General features: G+C 42.0%; 1 protein-coding gene across 6 annotated transcripts in view; it reads left to right on the top strand.

Moving 5' to 3' along the window:
* MYLK4 (myosin light chain kinase family member 4) overlaps nucleotides 1–15,417 on the top strand; it is a 997,611-nt gene extending 982,194 nt beyond the window's left edge. For all 6 annotated transcript variants that reach the window (XM_086965066.1, XM_086965064.1, XM_086965068.1 and 3 more), the window contains one exon: nucleotides 8,228–15,417. The gene's annotated coding sequence lies outside the window, so the exon portion shown is untranslated. The remainder of the gene's footprint in view (nucleotides 1–8,227) is intronic.
* Nucleotides 15,418–17,381: the final 1,964 nt, after the last annotated feature.

Genomic DNA, 17,381 nt, shown 5'->3' with positions numbered 1-17,381 from the left:
TGGTCCCAGTCGAGGCCTACCCCATGGGTCCTGCTGATCCGTTTTCTAGCTGCTTTTTGCTTGGGTTTAACAGTCTGGGCATCGTCGGCTTCAGATTGGCTATCAGATTCATCCGTGAGACACGATGTATCCCCCTCATTCATCCTCAAGCTCAGCATCGTCAGAGAATGAAAAAAAGTCTGTGGTCTCCTTTTCTGAATCTTTTTCCAAGACCCCACGAGTGGTGTGCCCAATGCCAGCATCTAAGGAGAGGTCAGTAGTGGTATCAGAGAGCACCTGTATTGGGGTACCCCCTGCTGCTGCAGCATATGTAGTTTTCTCACTGGTTCTTCCAGTGCAGGGACTTGGGCATGCACTTTGGCCCACTACAATGGCCCTATCCGGGATTAGAGAGCCGGGACTACCCCCAGTGTTTCCTTGAGCCTGTATTTGCACCTGGCCGCTATTTGTTTCATCAGTTGCGCCAATGTCTTTTCCAAGATTAATAATGTCCTCCCCCCCCCCCCGAGCTGGGGCTATCCTCCGATACCTCAGGCCCCCCATTAACATACATAGTCACAATATTGCTCTGTGTGTGTGTAGAATTGGCATATTTGATGATTTGCTCACCTCAAAAATCTCAGGTGTCTCTGCTGAGCCGTCCGGAGCTCCTTCAGTTTCAGTTTCAGTTCGAGGAGTTCGAGGAGCAAGTCCGGGTTCTGGATCAGTTTCTTTGCTATTCCCATCCGCTACTGAGCTCTCAGTAATAGCAGTCGGCGCGGGGCTGTTGCTGCAAAGTGCGGGTGAGCCCTGATGCTGCCTCTCATGACCCGGATGCAGACTCAAGCCCTTCCGCATCAGGTCCACAATTGATGGCCCGGTTGGTTCCTTACGGGCGGTTTTCTTCCGGGCCCCGCCTGATCCGACATTCCAATCTTCTCCGTCCTGGGTGCTTGCGGAGGAGCAGAAACTTCAGGTGACTTCTGACGCCCAGCATCTCGCTCTTCAGAGCCGGGATTCTGTTTGCCCACGTCGCGGCGTTCGGCTGCCTCCCTCTGGGTCTGTCTGATGGCCCTTGCGCGGGCGGCTGCGGAGGGTACTGGCGGAACCTTAGGAGCCATTCTTCTTGAAACTGGAGCCGATGCTGATGCCGATGCCGAAGCAGACACTGAGATTGGAGCTGTGGCAGGGGTCCGGTTCGGGCTTGCGTCTAAATGGTGAGTTCTACATATACATGCGCAGCAGGCAGGGTCTCTTGACGGCTGTTGCTGGAGGCGTATTAGTAGGAAAAAATGCTTTAAAACAGCACGCCCGATATAACTGTAAAGTGCAATTGCTGGATGCATAGAGGGGACCGGACCCGCTATGGCGAACCAACAGGTGGATTCCAGGATTCCAGAGCTTCCAAGGTGGTAAAGACTGGTTAGGGTTTGTGTTTCTTTTTTCCTTCTTTGTAGTTCAAAGTGACCGAGAGTTTGGTATATTCAGTTCTGGCTGGTTACTTTGCACAAGTCGCTAAGAAAAGCAGGAAAAACGGGAGCTCCATAGTATAAGGGGAGAGGACCAGGAGTGTGACCACCGCGATCCTCGTCAGATCGCCATCTTGCCTCCTCCCCAGTTGTGCGTCATTTTTTGTTAGCACATAGGGGGGGGACCCGGTTGTTGTGATCACATACATCGCTCTTAAGACTCTGACGGAGTCTGTTTGCCTCAATGTGGGAGCGAGGGAGGGGACGAGAGGGGGGGGACAGAGATAGGGGAAGGTGGGTGGGAGAAGGGAGAAAACACAAAAAAAAGAAAATAATTCCAATGCAAAGAAAAAAGCACTACTCTTCTAAAGTCATTTTTTTTAAAACAGATATAAACTCAGTGATAAGATACAAGGGAATAATATTCAGCATTCAATGGAGGGGATAACCGTTTGGAGTTGGAACGTTGCGGGCTCCTAGATAGGGATAAACGTGGCCGATTTGCTGAAATAATTAAGCGACACTCACCAGACATTATATGTCTACAAGAAACCCACCTGACTTGGAACAATATGAGTTTTTTACAAATCCAGGGGTATGATATCCTAGTAACCACAACACATACAGCCAATACACTGGGTGTTGCTATCCTAGGTAAAAGGTTTCTAGGCAAGCCTTTTAAACAGGCCCAGGACTAATATGGCAGATGGGCAATAGTCAAATTGACTCTCGGAGTGACAATATGTTCAGTCTATGGCTCTAACCTGGACGACTCATCTATATTTGAGACATTAGAAACTAATCTAGCAGAATGGCCCACCCCATTAATCCTCACAGGGGATTTTAATATCTCATTAGGCTCAGACCTCAACAACATAATCAGCTCAAAGTATTCTGGCCGCAAACCCAGGGTATTTAAAGCAATTAGCTCATAATCTTGTAGATATTTGGTCCCTAAAACGTCCTGAAGATCCAGGATACACATTTTTTTCTCACCCTCACAATAAACACACCAGGATTGACTATATTTTCACTACTAGACATATTTCAAATAAAGCCACCATTACAAAATACCCGAAGCTAATTTCAGATCACAATATTTTGACTTTGACAGTAAATATGTCTCCTACAGCCCGGAAGACTCGAAACTGGACATTCGATCGGAAATTGCTGGCCAATAGTGATTATATTAGGTATATCAGGAGTTGGACCCAGGGTTATTTTGATATGAATCGATTTAGCGCCTCCAGAAACATAGTTTGGGACAGCTATAAGGCTGCTCTTAGGGGGAAACCCTTAGTTATGTAGCTAGACTACAGAAGCAACAAGCCTCTGAGCACCATAGACAAATCTCAGAACTAGCTGACTTAGAAACACCACATATAACTGCAATCGCCAAAAATAGGAGCTCAGATGGGTCACATATACTACGTCAGATTTTAATCTGTAAAACAGAGCTAAATAAAGTGTTAACACAAAAATCGGCAGAATCCTATAGATCTCAGCGCAAGAACTTATATGAGAATGGTGAAAGGGTAGGGAAACAATTATCCCTACGAACCAGACAACAGGCCTCTCTGAATGCAATCTCCTCAATAAAAGAGAACAACGTAGAATACACCAAAATAGAAGACATACTTAAAGTGTTCCAGGGGTATTATCAGAACCTATATCAAGAGGATAAGGACCACAACAGTGAAGATGTCAAAACCTTTCTCACTAGCTTCCTATCCTACCCAGATAAAAGCCTTGATAATCTCACTAAGAATGATCTAGAGAACGAAATCACCATCTTAGAGCTTGAACTTGCTTTGTCGGAACTGGAGTCCGGGAAAGCAGCTGGCCCCGACAAAATTCCCCTGGAATTATATAAAGTCCTAGGCAAAATAATACTCCCATCCTTTTTCTGGGGATACAATGGAGCGGAAGAACACCAGAGTCTTGGAAGGATGCCAGTATTATTATCTTTGCTAAGAAAGGCAAACCTGCTGACTCAACTGCTTCATATCGTCCCATCTCATTAATTAACTCTGACTCCAAACTTTATTCAAAGATCCTGGCCAACCGACTGAGTAGAGTCATTACACAACTGGTCAGTCCATGGCAACATGGCTTTATCCCTACGAAAGGCACTACCGATCATACTCGCAGAGCAATCACGATCTTCGACATCACATCTGCAACAGGGGGCCAAGCTTCAATGATCCTCCTCGATGCCGAGAAGGCATTCGATCGGGTGTCTTGGGAATATCTGTGGGTCATTCTGGAACATTATAACTTTGGGGCTACATTTATAAGAGCAATTAAAGCTATGCATTGTAATCCATCAGCAAAATTACATTTAATGGGGCAGGAATTAGGCTTGATAAATATTACAAGAGGAACGAGACAGGGGTGCCCATGCTCGCCAATTCTCTTCGCTCTGTATATTAACCCCCTGATTCTAAATATTCTCGCCAATCCCAGAATTTACCCTGTGGCAACAGGTATCTTTGAAACTAAAGTCCTGGCCTATGCGGATGATGTCGCCATTTTAACACCTGATCCGGAGACAGCCCTAGTAGAGATAAAGGCAACAGCACTCTTATTTGGGTCTTATACAGGATATTCCTTAAATAGGAATAAGACAGTTATCTTATGTACACAAAACACGATTTGCTCTGACCCCAGGCGGGTCTATAAGGCCACGTATCTCGGAGTGCAGATTTCTGCCGAAACTCAAAACATCGTCAAATTTAACTATGAACCCCTTATTGACACAATAAGACAGGATCTTGCCAGGGTAAACAGTCTTCATCTCACCATCATAGGTAGGGGGAATTATATTAAAATGACTATTTCCCCCAAAATCCTATATTTATTCCGTACCATCCCCCTATTAGTTGATGATAAATTTATCAAAATTCTCAACTGCCAAATCTCCAAATTTGTCTGGCAATATGGCAAGATAAGAAGATCATTAAAATACTTGTCTCTCCCTTACAATCGAGGCGGTCTGGCTATCCCTCAACTGTTCTTATACTATTGGTCTGCATATATTCAGCAATTTGCTCCCCTGGTTAGTCCTTTACAGGATGAAGCAGGGGCCGACATTCCATCAATATACCAGTTAGCCCTTGGTTCTAAAGCCAGAGGACTCCTACTCAGACACTACAACCCTGGATACTATAAAAAAGTCAAATTCAAGATTGTTACAGGGGCTTGGAAAGCTTGGACTAAAATAACAAAATTTTTGCAAATTCCTAAATACACCCGATACTCCCCACTTTGGCAATCGTCTCTCTTCTCGCAAAACATTAATGATGGGACTTTTGCCAATTGGGAGAGCTATGGAATCACATCTCTTTTTGATCTTCTAGGCTCCGAGAAAAAACTTAATTTTAGTTTCCTCCAGACTCAATATTCTATACCCAGCAGCGATTATCTCAAATTCCTTCAAGTTAGATCAAGCATTAATCATCTGCTTCCTAACATAAACTGGAACAGAATACCCCTATTGGAAGATATTCAAAAATCTTCTTCTAGAATAGGGACATTTTACAATGTACTACTTGCCAACACACCTGACGATATTGAACGTACGGAAGCAACCTGGGCTAGCAAATTAAACAATCCAGCTGTGGACCTAGACAAGGTATTGACAATGGCCTCCCAATTCTTACTTTCCACCAATCTTAGAGCTCAGATGTACAAAACAGTTTATAATCTCTATTATACACCTGCCAAGTTGTATCCCTGGGGGAAAATTGACAGCGACCGCTGTCCTAGGTGTAAAAGCGGACCTGCGACGCTTGTGCATATGTTCTACAAATGTGACAGCTTAGGGCTTTTTAAGAAAATGATTTGGGAGTTTTGGAGGGAGGTGTTTGGACGAGAATTGCCGGAATCACCTACTATTTTTATGTTGGGATATGATTGTACTTTGAGATTGCACCACAGTGAGGTAGTAATGTTATTTATCGGCTCTGCTGTATATCGCATTATTTTGGCTACTCGTTGGAAAGAGGAAGATCCTCCATGTTTCCAAAACTGGCTTGCTAGGTTCCTGGCAGTTTATAAGTATGAAACAGCGATTTATGCTACTAGGGGGCTTAAGTCCAGGATCCGGGGGGAAAAGATCTGGTCTCCTATCACGGCTTGGTCTATTCAGTCCCTGTTTAATTGATATGTATTGCTTTCTAATGTGCTATTAGTATCTTTTCGACTCATGTATGTAATCTATTCGTATTTGTCTTTCTTGCATTTCTCTGCTAGATAAACTATACAATGTGTTTTCTTTTATATTTAAACAATATGGATGAATTGGAATGAAATTATTTTCTAAAAAATAAAATTAAAAAAAATAAAAAAAGAAATACTGACGTATCTGTAACTCCTTGCGCAATGATGCATCATACTGTAAATATGACGCATCATTGGTGTTGCAAGGAGGGTGCAATGAAAAGTGATGCATCCCTGTTTTGACGCAGCGATGCGTCACTTATCTTAAATGAGGCCCCTTCTTTTTTGTTGGGGGGACCAATCAAACTCTAAATAATACTGAACCACCATGATGCCATGTGACAGCACTTACCGGCACATAAGTGAATTGCTGAGAGAAAAAATCATGATCCAGTCCGGTGCATGGGGCTATCACAAGTTGAGGAATCTGTGGCAACAAAGACAATCCACCAAGACTATTATTACATAAGGGAAGTAACTTGTTTGTTTGGATGCTTTACATTTGGGATTTGGCTGTGTCTGTGGAGATATCCATGGTACATGTCCATCTTCTGTTCCTCAAATGCTAATAAATGTTTATTTGTGTCAAATATTGATATGTTAGCTTGACTTTCCATACCCGCCTGTGGCCAAGTGTATACTAGTAATGTTGGAGATGAAAGGATACTATTTGTTCCAATAAAAAGTTAAAAAACTATTGAAATGGGTAATTGGATATTATGCGCTATAAAGTGAAGACTTGAACACTGGAGTCATTGATTCTGACAGAAAGGGGTAAATCTGTACTACTGGCCACAAATGCAGATTTACAACTTTTGGGAATTCTCATAACTTTTCTGATCTACTCTTGGGAAACTGAGGCGAACTCAGCTGTTCATGTGCAATGTAGAAAAAGATTTGAGAATTTCATATTCTCAAATGAAAATATACTTGAAAAATATGTTTGCACTAGAAAAAAGGCCAGTGCAAATACACTTCATAGGAAAAACATGTTTCTCTGTGAAGAAATCATTCCCCCGACAAAGCCTTTTTTCCTGCTCTGGAAATGAATTTAGAAATGTACTGCTACCCTTGTGAGAAGTACATCTCTGACTGCTTCCATAGTGGGAAAGGCTTGTTGAAAGTTTAGTAAATACCCACAAACATGTAAAATAGTTTCAGTACAGTAACTTCCAGAGCATTCCCCTATTTATATGGCCACTGCCCTCATATACGGTTTGATTTACTCACACAGAAACCTATCTGTCAGTAAACATTGTTACTAGGGTTATGTGAAATATATGTAATTAGCTTTTGTGTAACTACTCTAAATTTTGAGAAAACTACGCAAAATTACATTTAATTAGTGGAAATGAAAATCCTTTGTTTAGCTCTATATTTTAGTGCAAAATGCATCTTCAGTAGTTTGTGATGTAAGTATACATTAAATCATAAAGAGATGCGACTTCCACCAACAGCCTCTTGAGTTTTGGCCGTTCCCGTTATTCCAGCAGAACCACTGTACAATTTTACTGAATGTGTCGCTTAGTTACTCCTCTGGCGTAATGTCATAATTTCATAACTTCCATTTCAGTCGAGCCTACTTTTTGCACGTGCAACAAATGGCTTTTATGATTCTCCACTCATTTTCTGCTCGTAAAAGAAGATATTTACAACTGTAAATCATGCTCACAGGCGCAAATGCCTTTGAAAATCTTGCCCAGTGAGAGCACACATATAATTCACAGGCGCATGAAGTTTTGTGACCCACTGAAGATCACAAACCATCATTTACTCTAATTTACATAAGCTGTATTGCAGCATTTCATTTTGCAGTTTTTCTCTGATTATAAGACTTTGACCCGCATAAACAGCCATATACACAGTTGATACACAAATTGCCCTTGCTCTTCATTATAGGTAGTATTCTATCTTATATTAATCATGATATTGAGTGTAGATATCTATTTGTATTCATTTTAGGTGGAAAATCTTCTTGTGATATTTTGCTCTGTCTTGCTTTTAGAATACGATAGCTTCCTTCTTTTGATTTTTGCCCTCTGTCGCTCTCATGTTTGCTTGCTCAGTGCTTTTAGCTAGTTGTAGGGTCACACATCCATGTAGCTCCATGGGTGGTGTGGAAGCCTCTGTGGCTTCAGGCCTGAGGTGGGATAACATCTGACGTTGCTACACAAATAGAGAACTCACTTGGCACTATATTGGGCTTTGATCCTCACAGTCTTAGGGCCATATGTGTGAACACATTTTCACATAGACACAGAATGGGTAAAACCCTTTGATACATCTGGCCCGTAGTGACAACCCAAAGGCGGGAATGAGTTTGCGCTTTAATGAGAAATCCCTGCACCAATCTCAGACAAACAAGATCTTAACGAAACCTTAAAAAGGTACTTTGCGAGTTGAACGATTCCCATGTGGTTTTCTGGCCCATCCATGTAAGTACAAAGAAAGCTGCAGCCTTTGAAAATATCACAACCGAAAAATGCAGTAATAATAATAACTTTCACTGCTGTGGGCTGCCTCTGACCTGAATGTTCTCCATTTTGTTTACTTTCCAGGAAGAAAAAGCGTTCTGCATGGTTTCTGTTGCTAATAGTTTGGGAAACATCCGCAGTTCCGGTTACTTGACCCCCCATGATGACTTTATTGTTTGACGAGTGGACCAACGCCACTTCAGCAACAGGACGTGACCCAGTGCGGTTGCACTCCCTTTCTATACCCAGATGTTGACAGAAGAACATCCAGTCATCTTCTTTACATGTTATCCTTCAATATTGTACAAGCTGTGGTGCTCACTACTGTGGCAGGGAGTATGATTTGGTTGTGTTCTTTACAGAACAGAGCAAACTAAGCCAGCGTTGAACAAATTGCTCACTTCAGTGCAGACCTGTCAAGTTTGTATATTTTTTTGAAAGGGCCTTTTTCATTCTAGCCACATATTTGAACGTTTTCTAATGCTCACCGCCTTAAAAGGATGTCATGCACCTCAAGGCATTAACGAGGAAAAAAGAACTTCCGCATTCTTCACTTAAACATCTCTCTGTTGTTGGCTTCAAACGTTGGAGTGTTTGTAAATATGCATTTTGCTAGGTGTGGGAAGAAAGATTTCAAGTGAGGTTGAGTGCATGTGAGTTGGCAATGTGGATGTACCTTTCGATTTCTGCTACATTTCTGTGTCGTGCTACACTCTCATAGGTTTATTCAAGCCATATCCTTCAAACTGCCCTAACACCTAGAACACAACAAATCACCACACTCCATAATTTGCACAGCCATTGCCTTCTTTTTGGGCCTAAGCCCAAGTGAGGACTTGGATTGATTGTATTCTCCTGAAGAAGGCTCCGTTGTGTTGAAACCAAGTAACAAAATGTCACCTCCTCAGTGCCCCCTAGACAGCTTCCTGCATTCAGCACATAAGGTTGTGAGAAATAAGGGTGCCACGCATGCCTACAACAGAGCTCTCTCAGATCTGCCAGATCTTGTTAATCATAAGAAATGGACATGGATGTATTCTCTGGGTTCAGAAAATATTTAATGTATTTATTGTGTTTTTCCAACGCAAATATGAAGTAGGTGATGTTAGAAAGCTGCTTCTACAATGTGTAAGGTAAAGTCCACCTATTTAGGCAGTGCGTTATCAGCTCTGAAATGTAGATTTCTCTGTTTTGGAATGCATCCTATGGAATGCTTTGCCTGAAGCACTGAGACAGTTGAACTCTCATTTAGCTTTTAGCAAAGCCCTAAAGGCTAATCTATTCAAGTTTACTGCTTTGTCTTTCACTATCACTTAGGGGCTGATTACGATGCTGGTCGGACAAGCAGCTGACCGCCATTGTAGCAGTAATGGGACTGACTGACAAGGAATCAGAAGTCCCACCCACCATATTAAGATGCCACCGCCAGCAGTTGCCCATTGCGGCATGTGCTAGCTGTCAGAAAAGGGCAGCAGCACAACTCGCAATGGTAAAGGGTATGTTTACGAACATCCATGCACTGTGTGGCAGACACTATGCAGTGCCGGCCACACAATGCATGGATGTTTGAGGGGCATCGCTTGTGCCCCCAGGCCTCATAGTGGTGGTTGCGGAGGGCACTGTTTCCAGTCAGACCGCCATTAAAAGGCTGTATTAAAGGAACATTGTAATCCCTACAGCGGTTCCTTAGCAGGCATCACCCCATTGTAGGGAATTACTTTCTGACCAACGGTCGGACGAGCTCCTTGAGCCTGTCGGAATCATCAGTCAGTCCCTCCACACACTGCCTCTGACCACCGCCACGCATCCTAATGCGACGGTCTGACTACAGCACTAGGTGTAGGTCGTCGGTTGTGGCCCGACGGTATCATAATGAGGGCCCTATTGTCTTGTTGCCTAAAGGTTTTAGTCACTTTATAAATTAATTGGATTGAATGATTGATTTACGACAGTTTTTTAGGTAACGTTCATTAGATTCCTAAGGCCTTGTGTGTTGTAACAACTGTTTTCTTATTTTAAAATTACATTTTTGTTTATGAAGATGCATATGCTTTGGGGTTGGTGTGTGAACATGCCATTGCTGCATACAGACGGCTTTGCAGTGGCCTATTTAATTCTGAACCTCCATAAATGCCCTGTGTCACTTGCCTGCCCTGGGGGCGAGTAGCATCCTCAAATCTTTTTAAGATACATGTTTTTTGGTCATACTCCCAGTCTGTAGTAGATACAGTGTCACCTTGATTTCAAGGGAAACGTGTTGTGAAGAGTGGTAACACCATGGCCGAATGCGTGAGAAGAGTCAAGAATTGTGTTGGCTAGTGCTCGACTGAAGCTCGTACCTCCAAAGGATTCTGATTGCATCCATCAGAATGATAGCCAGCAGGAGTATTTGGTTTATTTATGTCGAAGTTTTGTCTACCGTGTGAAAACAGAAGTTTTTTCTTCCCTTGTGCTCTATGGACATACCACAGCTTAGTAGCTCTTCTATGGGCAGGAATTTAGCACCATTTTAAACAGTGAGAAATTCGTGATTTATTACATTATTCTTGGTGAATATACATTGCAGCATAGGCAATCTTTCTCAGATGCACAGTAAAATCCTATCCTTCTGCTGCCATAGTGTTGCAAATAGGACAAACGTTTCTACAAAAAATACAGAATGGCTTCCGTTGCAGCGGACGGTTGAAAACCACAGGTGATATCTGTCAAACAAGAACTTGTCCTTTGCACATAGCTGCATGCGATGAGAGTGGCATTCAGCCTTTCATTTATATTCAGTCAAGCATCCCGGGGATTATAGCACCATGAATATGAAAGCAGAAGTGCACTACAAGTCCCAGAATACCTATATGACAATCATGTTTTCCTCTTTAAATGTTGCCCCCACCTACAAAATGCAACTGTTGATGCTACCACACCGTGGAAAACCCAGACGGCCTAGCACTGCTGCTTGTTCAAAAGAGAAACAAACAACGTGAAAGAAATAAGTTCTTAAATTCAGGGAGTTGCACTGCTTAGTATAGGTGTTTCTTTCTTTCGGAGTGTTATACAGCATTAACTTGACCCAAAGGTATCAGAGCGTTTTACATTAGCACCCGTTGAATTACTTAAGGACACATTCATTTTTGTTAGGCACGGGTAGATAAGTTATTTGTTGACAATCACAGGATGTTGAGCATCGTTGCCGAAATTCGAACCCAGTTCCTCAGATTTAAGGTCGACCCCCCTAGCCATTAGGCTATATCCTCTCCCCATTGTTATGGCCACTGTGACTGCTACGGAGCAGTCGCCAGCCGTGCATGACTAGTTAAACCCTATTAAATCATCAAAGACATAAAGGAATTCAACAACTCTATAGTATTCCATGCCTGTGAAAGCCACTAAAGAATTTTGTTCCCTATTAAGTGCTGCGCCCACTCTAGGATGGGTATGTTCTAACACAAAGGCCGCGTTAAGGGACTATTTTATTTTTATTTGTAAATATTTTAAACAACGCTTATTTTTTATTTTTATGTAGCCTATGTCCTTCTGCTTGCCCTGAGGTTTTCTAAGATGTCTTGGGTGTTCAGATTGGTGGTGTAGTTTTCGAATTTACCTGGCTCAAAGGTGCAAGTTCTCTCTTTATAATAGTAGTATAGATAATCAGATTTGACTTGGAAATTGCAGTCAATAAATAAAGCAACATGCTCCTCTTAAAGCCGAGCATAACCATCTAGCCTTTAGGAAAGAGTGAAAATACATCTTGTTTGCTCAGTCTCAGCTAGTTTCACCTGACTCGCTACCACTTGCATTTCGCAATGGTTACTGCATTAGAAAGCACCTAGAAAGTACTCGCTTGCAAGCTTCCTCACTTAGCGCCTGATTATGATGTCATCTATTGGACGGTTGACAGCTTGTTGTTGGCGGTCCAACGGCCGACAGCCTTTCGGTCCAACCACCGTAATGCGATACTGGCGGTCTGACTTACAGCAGTCGGATACAAGACCGCCGCCACTGCCAGAATCAGAGATGGTGCAGAGGTCGGTAAAGTATCTCAGAATGGTGGCAGTGCTGAGGCAGACACCTCTTTCTGGATTCTGATTCCTCTTTCCGACAACCTTTTCATGGTGGTGTTGGAAAGGCAATGAGGGGGTCCCCAACTGTGCCCCCAGGCATTGGAGAGTATGGAAACATGTGCCCCTGGGCACATATAGTGTCCCCCTACCTTAGCACCGTCGTGTGTGCACCGTGTGCCATGCATGACATGGTGCATGGCACACGGTGCTCTGACGTGCTAAAGACACTGCTCGGCAGAGACATCTGCTGCGGCATATTTCTATGGCAGCATCATGCCCCGTCGTAGTACCGCCAACTTCTGACTGGCAGCACAGCGGTCAAATCCAAATACAGTGGTCGGAGCACCCCCAGTTTGTTGGCTGGCAGCAGTCCGACCACTCGGTATCATAATCGGGCCACTAATCATTTTCTCATTTATTTGAAACCCTCATACATTTATTCACTCGCTTATTCACTTGCTCACTCAATCACTCACTCAAGCCTATTAAGGGTTCAGTCAATCTTTTATCCCCTTGAGAGATTCACTCACTCACTTTCTCACTGACTTAGGCTTATGAAGGCCCTCTGTGGAAGATCATGAAAACGCAACTCTTGGTGGCATTCCCAGAGATGGAATAGGGGACAGAAACAAAGCATTTTTACAAGGCTTCTTGTCTGAAACATCATTTCCCAACAGTACGTGAGTGATACAGCAGGTGCAATGCTTAGAAGCAGATACTGCAAAATCTCAACCAGTGAAAGGATGGCTCCTTTAAGTTTTATGACATCATTTGCTGCAAACAAAGCATTTATAGAGACTCTGGTTTTCTAAACACCACTGCTGAGTAGTAACACTTTAAATGAAAATTGGCTACACCCTGCTCCCAGATCTTTAACATTGGGTTGACGCCACCTTTTCAAGATACATGAATAGCTCACTTTTCGAAATGTTAATTTCAACTGGATGGACTGAAACAGGAACAAACGTCTTGATTTACAGTTTGCATGGTCCTCTATTGGTCAAGGTGGTGAAGGATATTGCCTCCTCTATTCTGATGAACTACTGTCTACCAAATTTAGAGCTTACTGGAAGCCGAGCGGTTATCTCTGTGCATTGAAAAGAACAACCATCAAAATGGTTCCTTTCAATGTACAAAGCCTTTGCTGGATGGCCGCCATTGGTTTCGAAAGCTGCTCGTCAAACTTTAAAAAAAAATTGTTTTTCATAAACAAACTCCCAAATCAGGAGTTTGCTTCAGAAAAACAAAAAACAAAGACCCCATTCGCTGGGAGAGTTCTCCTAAGATATTGGGGTTATTATTTATTTTTCCTGTCTCTCACTGCCTGGTTTTGCCTGACCTTAATGGATGAGAAAAAATGATGTTTCACCATCTGTCCTAAATAGGGTGGGCAGTGCAAAGTCCTTTCTCTGATCGACCCTACTCAGTCGGGCCAGTGGAGGAATGTGTCCATTGGGGGAGCCAATGGGGTGCCGTTGGTGGAAAACTCAGGGCCTGCCTATCTCTAAATGAGTCCGCCAAATTCTAAATCGGGTTTAGTCTTTGGAAGAAGTACTAATTGACTTATTACAGAAAAAATGGTTGATAACTAGCTTTGTTAAAAAATGTTGCTAGTTGATTGCCCATATTTGCCAGTTATGGCCACGATAAGAAGTCTACATTGATTAATTTATTAACGAGTTGTGTTATGATTTGTTTTCTTTAACCTTGACACTATGCATTGTATATTGCAAGAATAAAATATAGAAAACACAATCAATGGAAATAGTTACAAACAGATGGATTGCACATTGAATCATGAAAATTTAAATGACTAAGGATTTATTTTATATAATTGTGTAAATGAGAGTGTTTGCCAGCAAACTCCCATTCAGGTCTTGTCAATGACATGAACTAATAGAGCGCATGCTTGCTTTTTCTCAATCACACGCACTTTATCACTTTAGTTTCATCAGTCCATACAGACATGTTTTAGTTTCACATTAATAGCTCCTGCTAATGTAACTTAACTGGGAACAACAGTAAACTGAACCGATTGGATGGGGCAGGATTGGGAAACATATTATACATCACTTTAGGAGCCTTGTTTCTAATGCTTAGGTTCCACTTCCTACTAAAAAATGTTGTCCCTGCTCATTCACTATCAGAAGCAAAGAATACTAGTGGGTAGTTAAAGACTTCCTGGAGTTATTGCTTGAGGCTTTAATTAATTCAGCTGTGACTCCCTGTGCTACAAATACACGAAGCAGTATCTTATAGCCCTTTACTTGGTTAATGTTTGAAAAAGGAATATTGTGATAATGGATAGTTCTTATGGTACTGTGTACCCAGAAGGGTACTTCTCCTTCCCTGATACTGAGAGTTTACTGTAGGCAAGCTGATTCTCTGATATATGATATGATATGATATGAATATTTTGATACTTTAAGATTCAATAGTATGGCTATAAAATTGTTAGTCTATATTTCAGGGATTGATATTGTGACATACAAGCTCGACAAGTCACAGACAAATCACAGTTTAATTTCTGAAACCAACAGCAATTATTCTGCGGGGTTACTCCCCTCTGTCTTGGAATAAGAGAGTCATGCGTTGAAATTCTCCTAGCTTCACACAGTTTGTAATTTGTTTTGTAATTATGTTTTACATATTATGTTGATTTTGCATGACTCTCTCAATTGACTTTTACACAGCAATTTCACCTTCCATGAAGGCTAAGATTTCAGCAACTGACTACCTATTAAATAACTATTGTAAGATTGATATTATTATGACATTCTTATGTACGTTTGAGGTTTAATTTTGTGTTAGAAAAGTACTTTGCGCTTTGATTCAAGGTAGATATAAACGAAATTTTTGGTATTCTCAAGAATAACTGTGTGATGCTTCAGCAAGCATGCCGTAGAACTGATCTTGCTCTCTAAATGCTTGTTAGACATATTTTGTGTTTGTCTCTGTTTTGGTCAATCTATGTATCTGCACATTGTCTTACTAGCACACAGTAAAATATTCATACTATTCAATGTGGCATATTTACACTTGTAAATTGAATGTTGTAGAATAAATTATACTTATGTAATGTAAACTGTTATTTGGTTACATTTAATGTATTTATTGGTTGGCAAAAAATAAAAAAGAAAGATTTGATTGAATAGTCTGGCAAAAAATGACTTTCGCCCTTTTTCCCAAAAATAAAATTTGTCTTGTATGTTGACTGTATCTTTGACTTTGACTGAATGGTGCTCTGCTGCTTTGGGCAGAATTTTGCACTATACAAGCACTACATACATACATCTACACATACATACATACTGTTATAAATTGGGTTTCTGGTTGGCAATGGTATGCACCCTGTCCAAGCAGAAGCCACAATTCTAGTCAGGGTAAGCTAGAGGCTCACCCTCTGGTAGCTTGGCACAGAGCATTCAGGTTTATCTAAAGAGGCAATGTGTAAAGTATATGTGCAACACACACACATACACATGCACAGTAACACAATGAACTCACCCCAAAATGACTCCACACAGGTTTATAAAAATAGAATATTATATTACAAACAAAACAAGACCAAAATGACCAAATGACAAGAATCCAATGTATAAAAGTTAAGATATTGAATTTGAAAAGCATAAATGTAGCAAAGCGTTTAGAAGCATGTAGAGCTAAAAATGTTACTTTAGGTCAACCTGGACCGGGACATAGTCAAAGTTTGGGCTGAGCTCGTGGAAGTGCAGGCCGGCTACAGGACTCATGCAGGACCCAGTGAACAAAGTGCCTTTCCTGGTCACAAACAACAAGATGCATCAATCTTCTCCATGCAGTGAATGTGATGCATCAGTTCCGACGAAGACGGGTGCCGGAGTTGAGAAGCACTGAGTGATACACCAGATTCTGCCGCACAGTCGAGGGGATGCTGCAGTAGTGGCAATACGCTATCGAATGTGTAGATCACCGGGGGCAAAGCACTGGTTCTGATGCGATGCACCGATTTTACTCCCACAGCTGTGTCAAAGCACTGGTTTGGTTTCATACAGCCAGGAGATGTGTCAAAATCTGTCTTGCAAGTTTCTGGGACACTTCTAGTGAGCCAGGCACAGGAGCAGGGGGAGAGACTTTGATATCCTTAAGTTAAAGTAACAGGAGGCAATCTAATAATCCCTTGGAGATCACTTGGAGGGAAGGCAGAGTACAGGGCTCCTTCAGGAAAATCAGAAAGCAGCAGAGCAACAGACAGAAAAGTAATCCTTCTAGTTCAGCAGTTCAGTTGAGTCCTTTAAGCAGCACAGCAGTCCTGACAGGTTCAGTTCGAGATCCAGAAGTGTCTGATTTTATGTGGTCAGGGAACCAGTACTTATACCCAAAAGTGTCTTTGATGTGGGGGTTGACTTTAAAGAAGCTCTCTGAAGTGCACAAGTATTCCCTTGAGGGTAATCAGTCGTTTGTGTGGGGACAGGACATAGCCTATTTAAGTGAAGTGTTAGCCCCTACCTTCCATCCTGCTCAGGCAAGGCCACCAGAATGCAGATGTATGTAGATGGGTATTCAGACACACCATTCCTTCCTGTGTTGTGGCCGTCTAGAGGTAATGCAAAAAGTGTAGCTGTCATTGTCACCCAGCCCAGATGTCTATTGGAGACAGTCTGCAAAGCATATAGAGTTATAAGCACAGAGAAACATCCACTTTCTAAAAGTGGCATTTCAAAAACAGTAATCTTAAATCCAACTTTACTACTAGTAAATGCCTTCTGTGAATACCAAAATTAGTAAGTTTAGGATTTTATCTCAGATTAGTTCTGTGAATCGGCCCAAGGGGTGTGAATAAATGGAAAGTGCTTAAGGTGAAGCTATTCCACTGGGAAAAATTTCCCAGGTGCTGTGATCTGTTTATCATTTAGGTGTATCAGAAAGCAGGAAGTAAGTGTGCATGCCTGGTGAATGGCAGCTATGGTGAGGCACTGACCTTACAAGGAAAACGGCACCATGTGGGACCCAAGGGGGTCAAGATTCATCCTTGAAGGTTCAGTTGGTACATGGAATAGAGCACTAAATTAGAACCGGCTGAGATTTCGGATGGTAGAGCCCACAATTTTGGGTAGAATACCTTGTGACGGTATAGCAGAGCTGCCTGCAAGGGGAGGCAGAATACTAATGAATATTCAAGGATCTGAAACAATGTGCAAGTG

This window comes from Lissotriton vulgaris, chromosome 4_1, assembly GCF_964263255.1.
Source record: "Lissotriton vulgaris chromosome 4_1, aLisVul1.2, whole genome shotgun sequence".
NCBI classification, from domain to species: domain Eukaryota; kingdom Metazoa; phylum Chordata; class Amphibia; order Caudata; family Salamandridae; genus Lissotriton; species Lissotriton vulgaris.
Note: the sequence above shows the minus strand (reverse complement) of the source record. Positions and strands in the feature narration are given on the sequence as shown.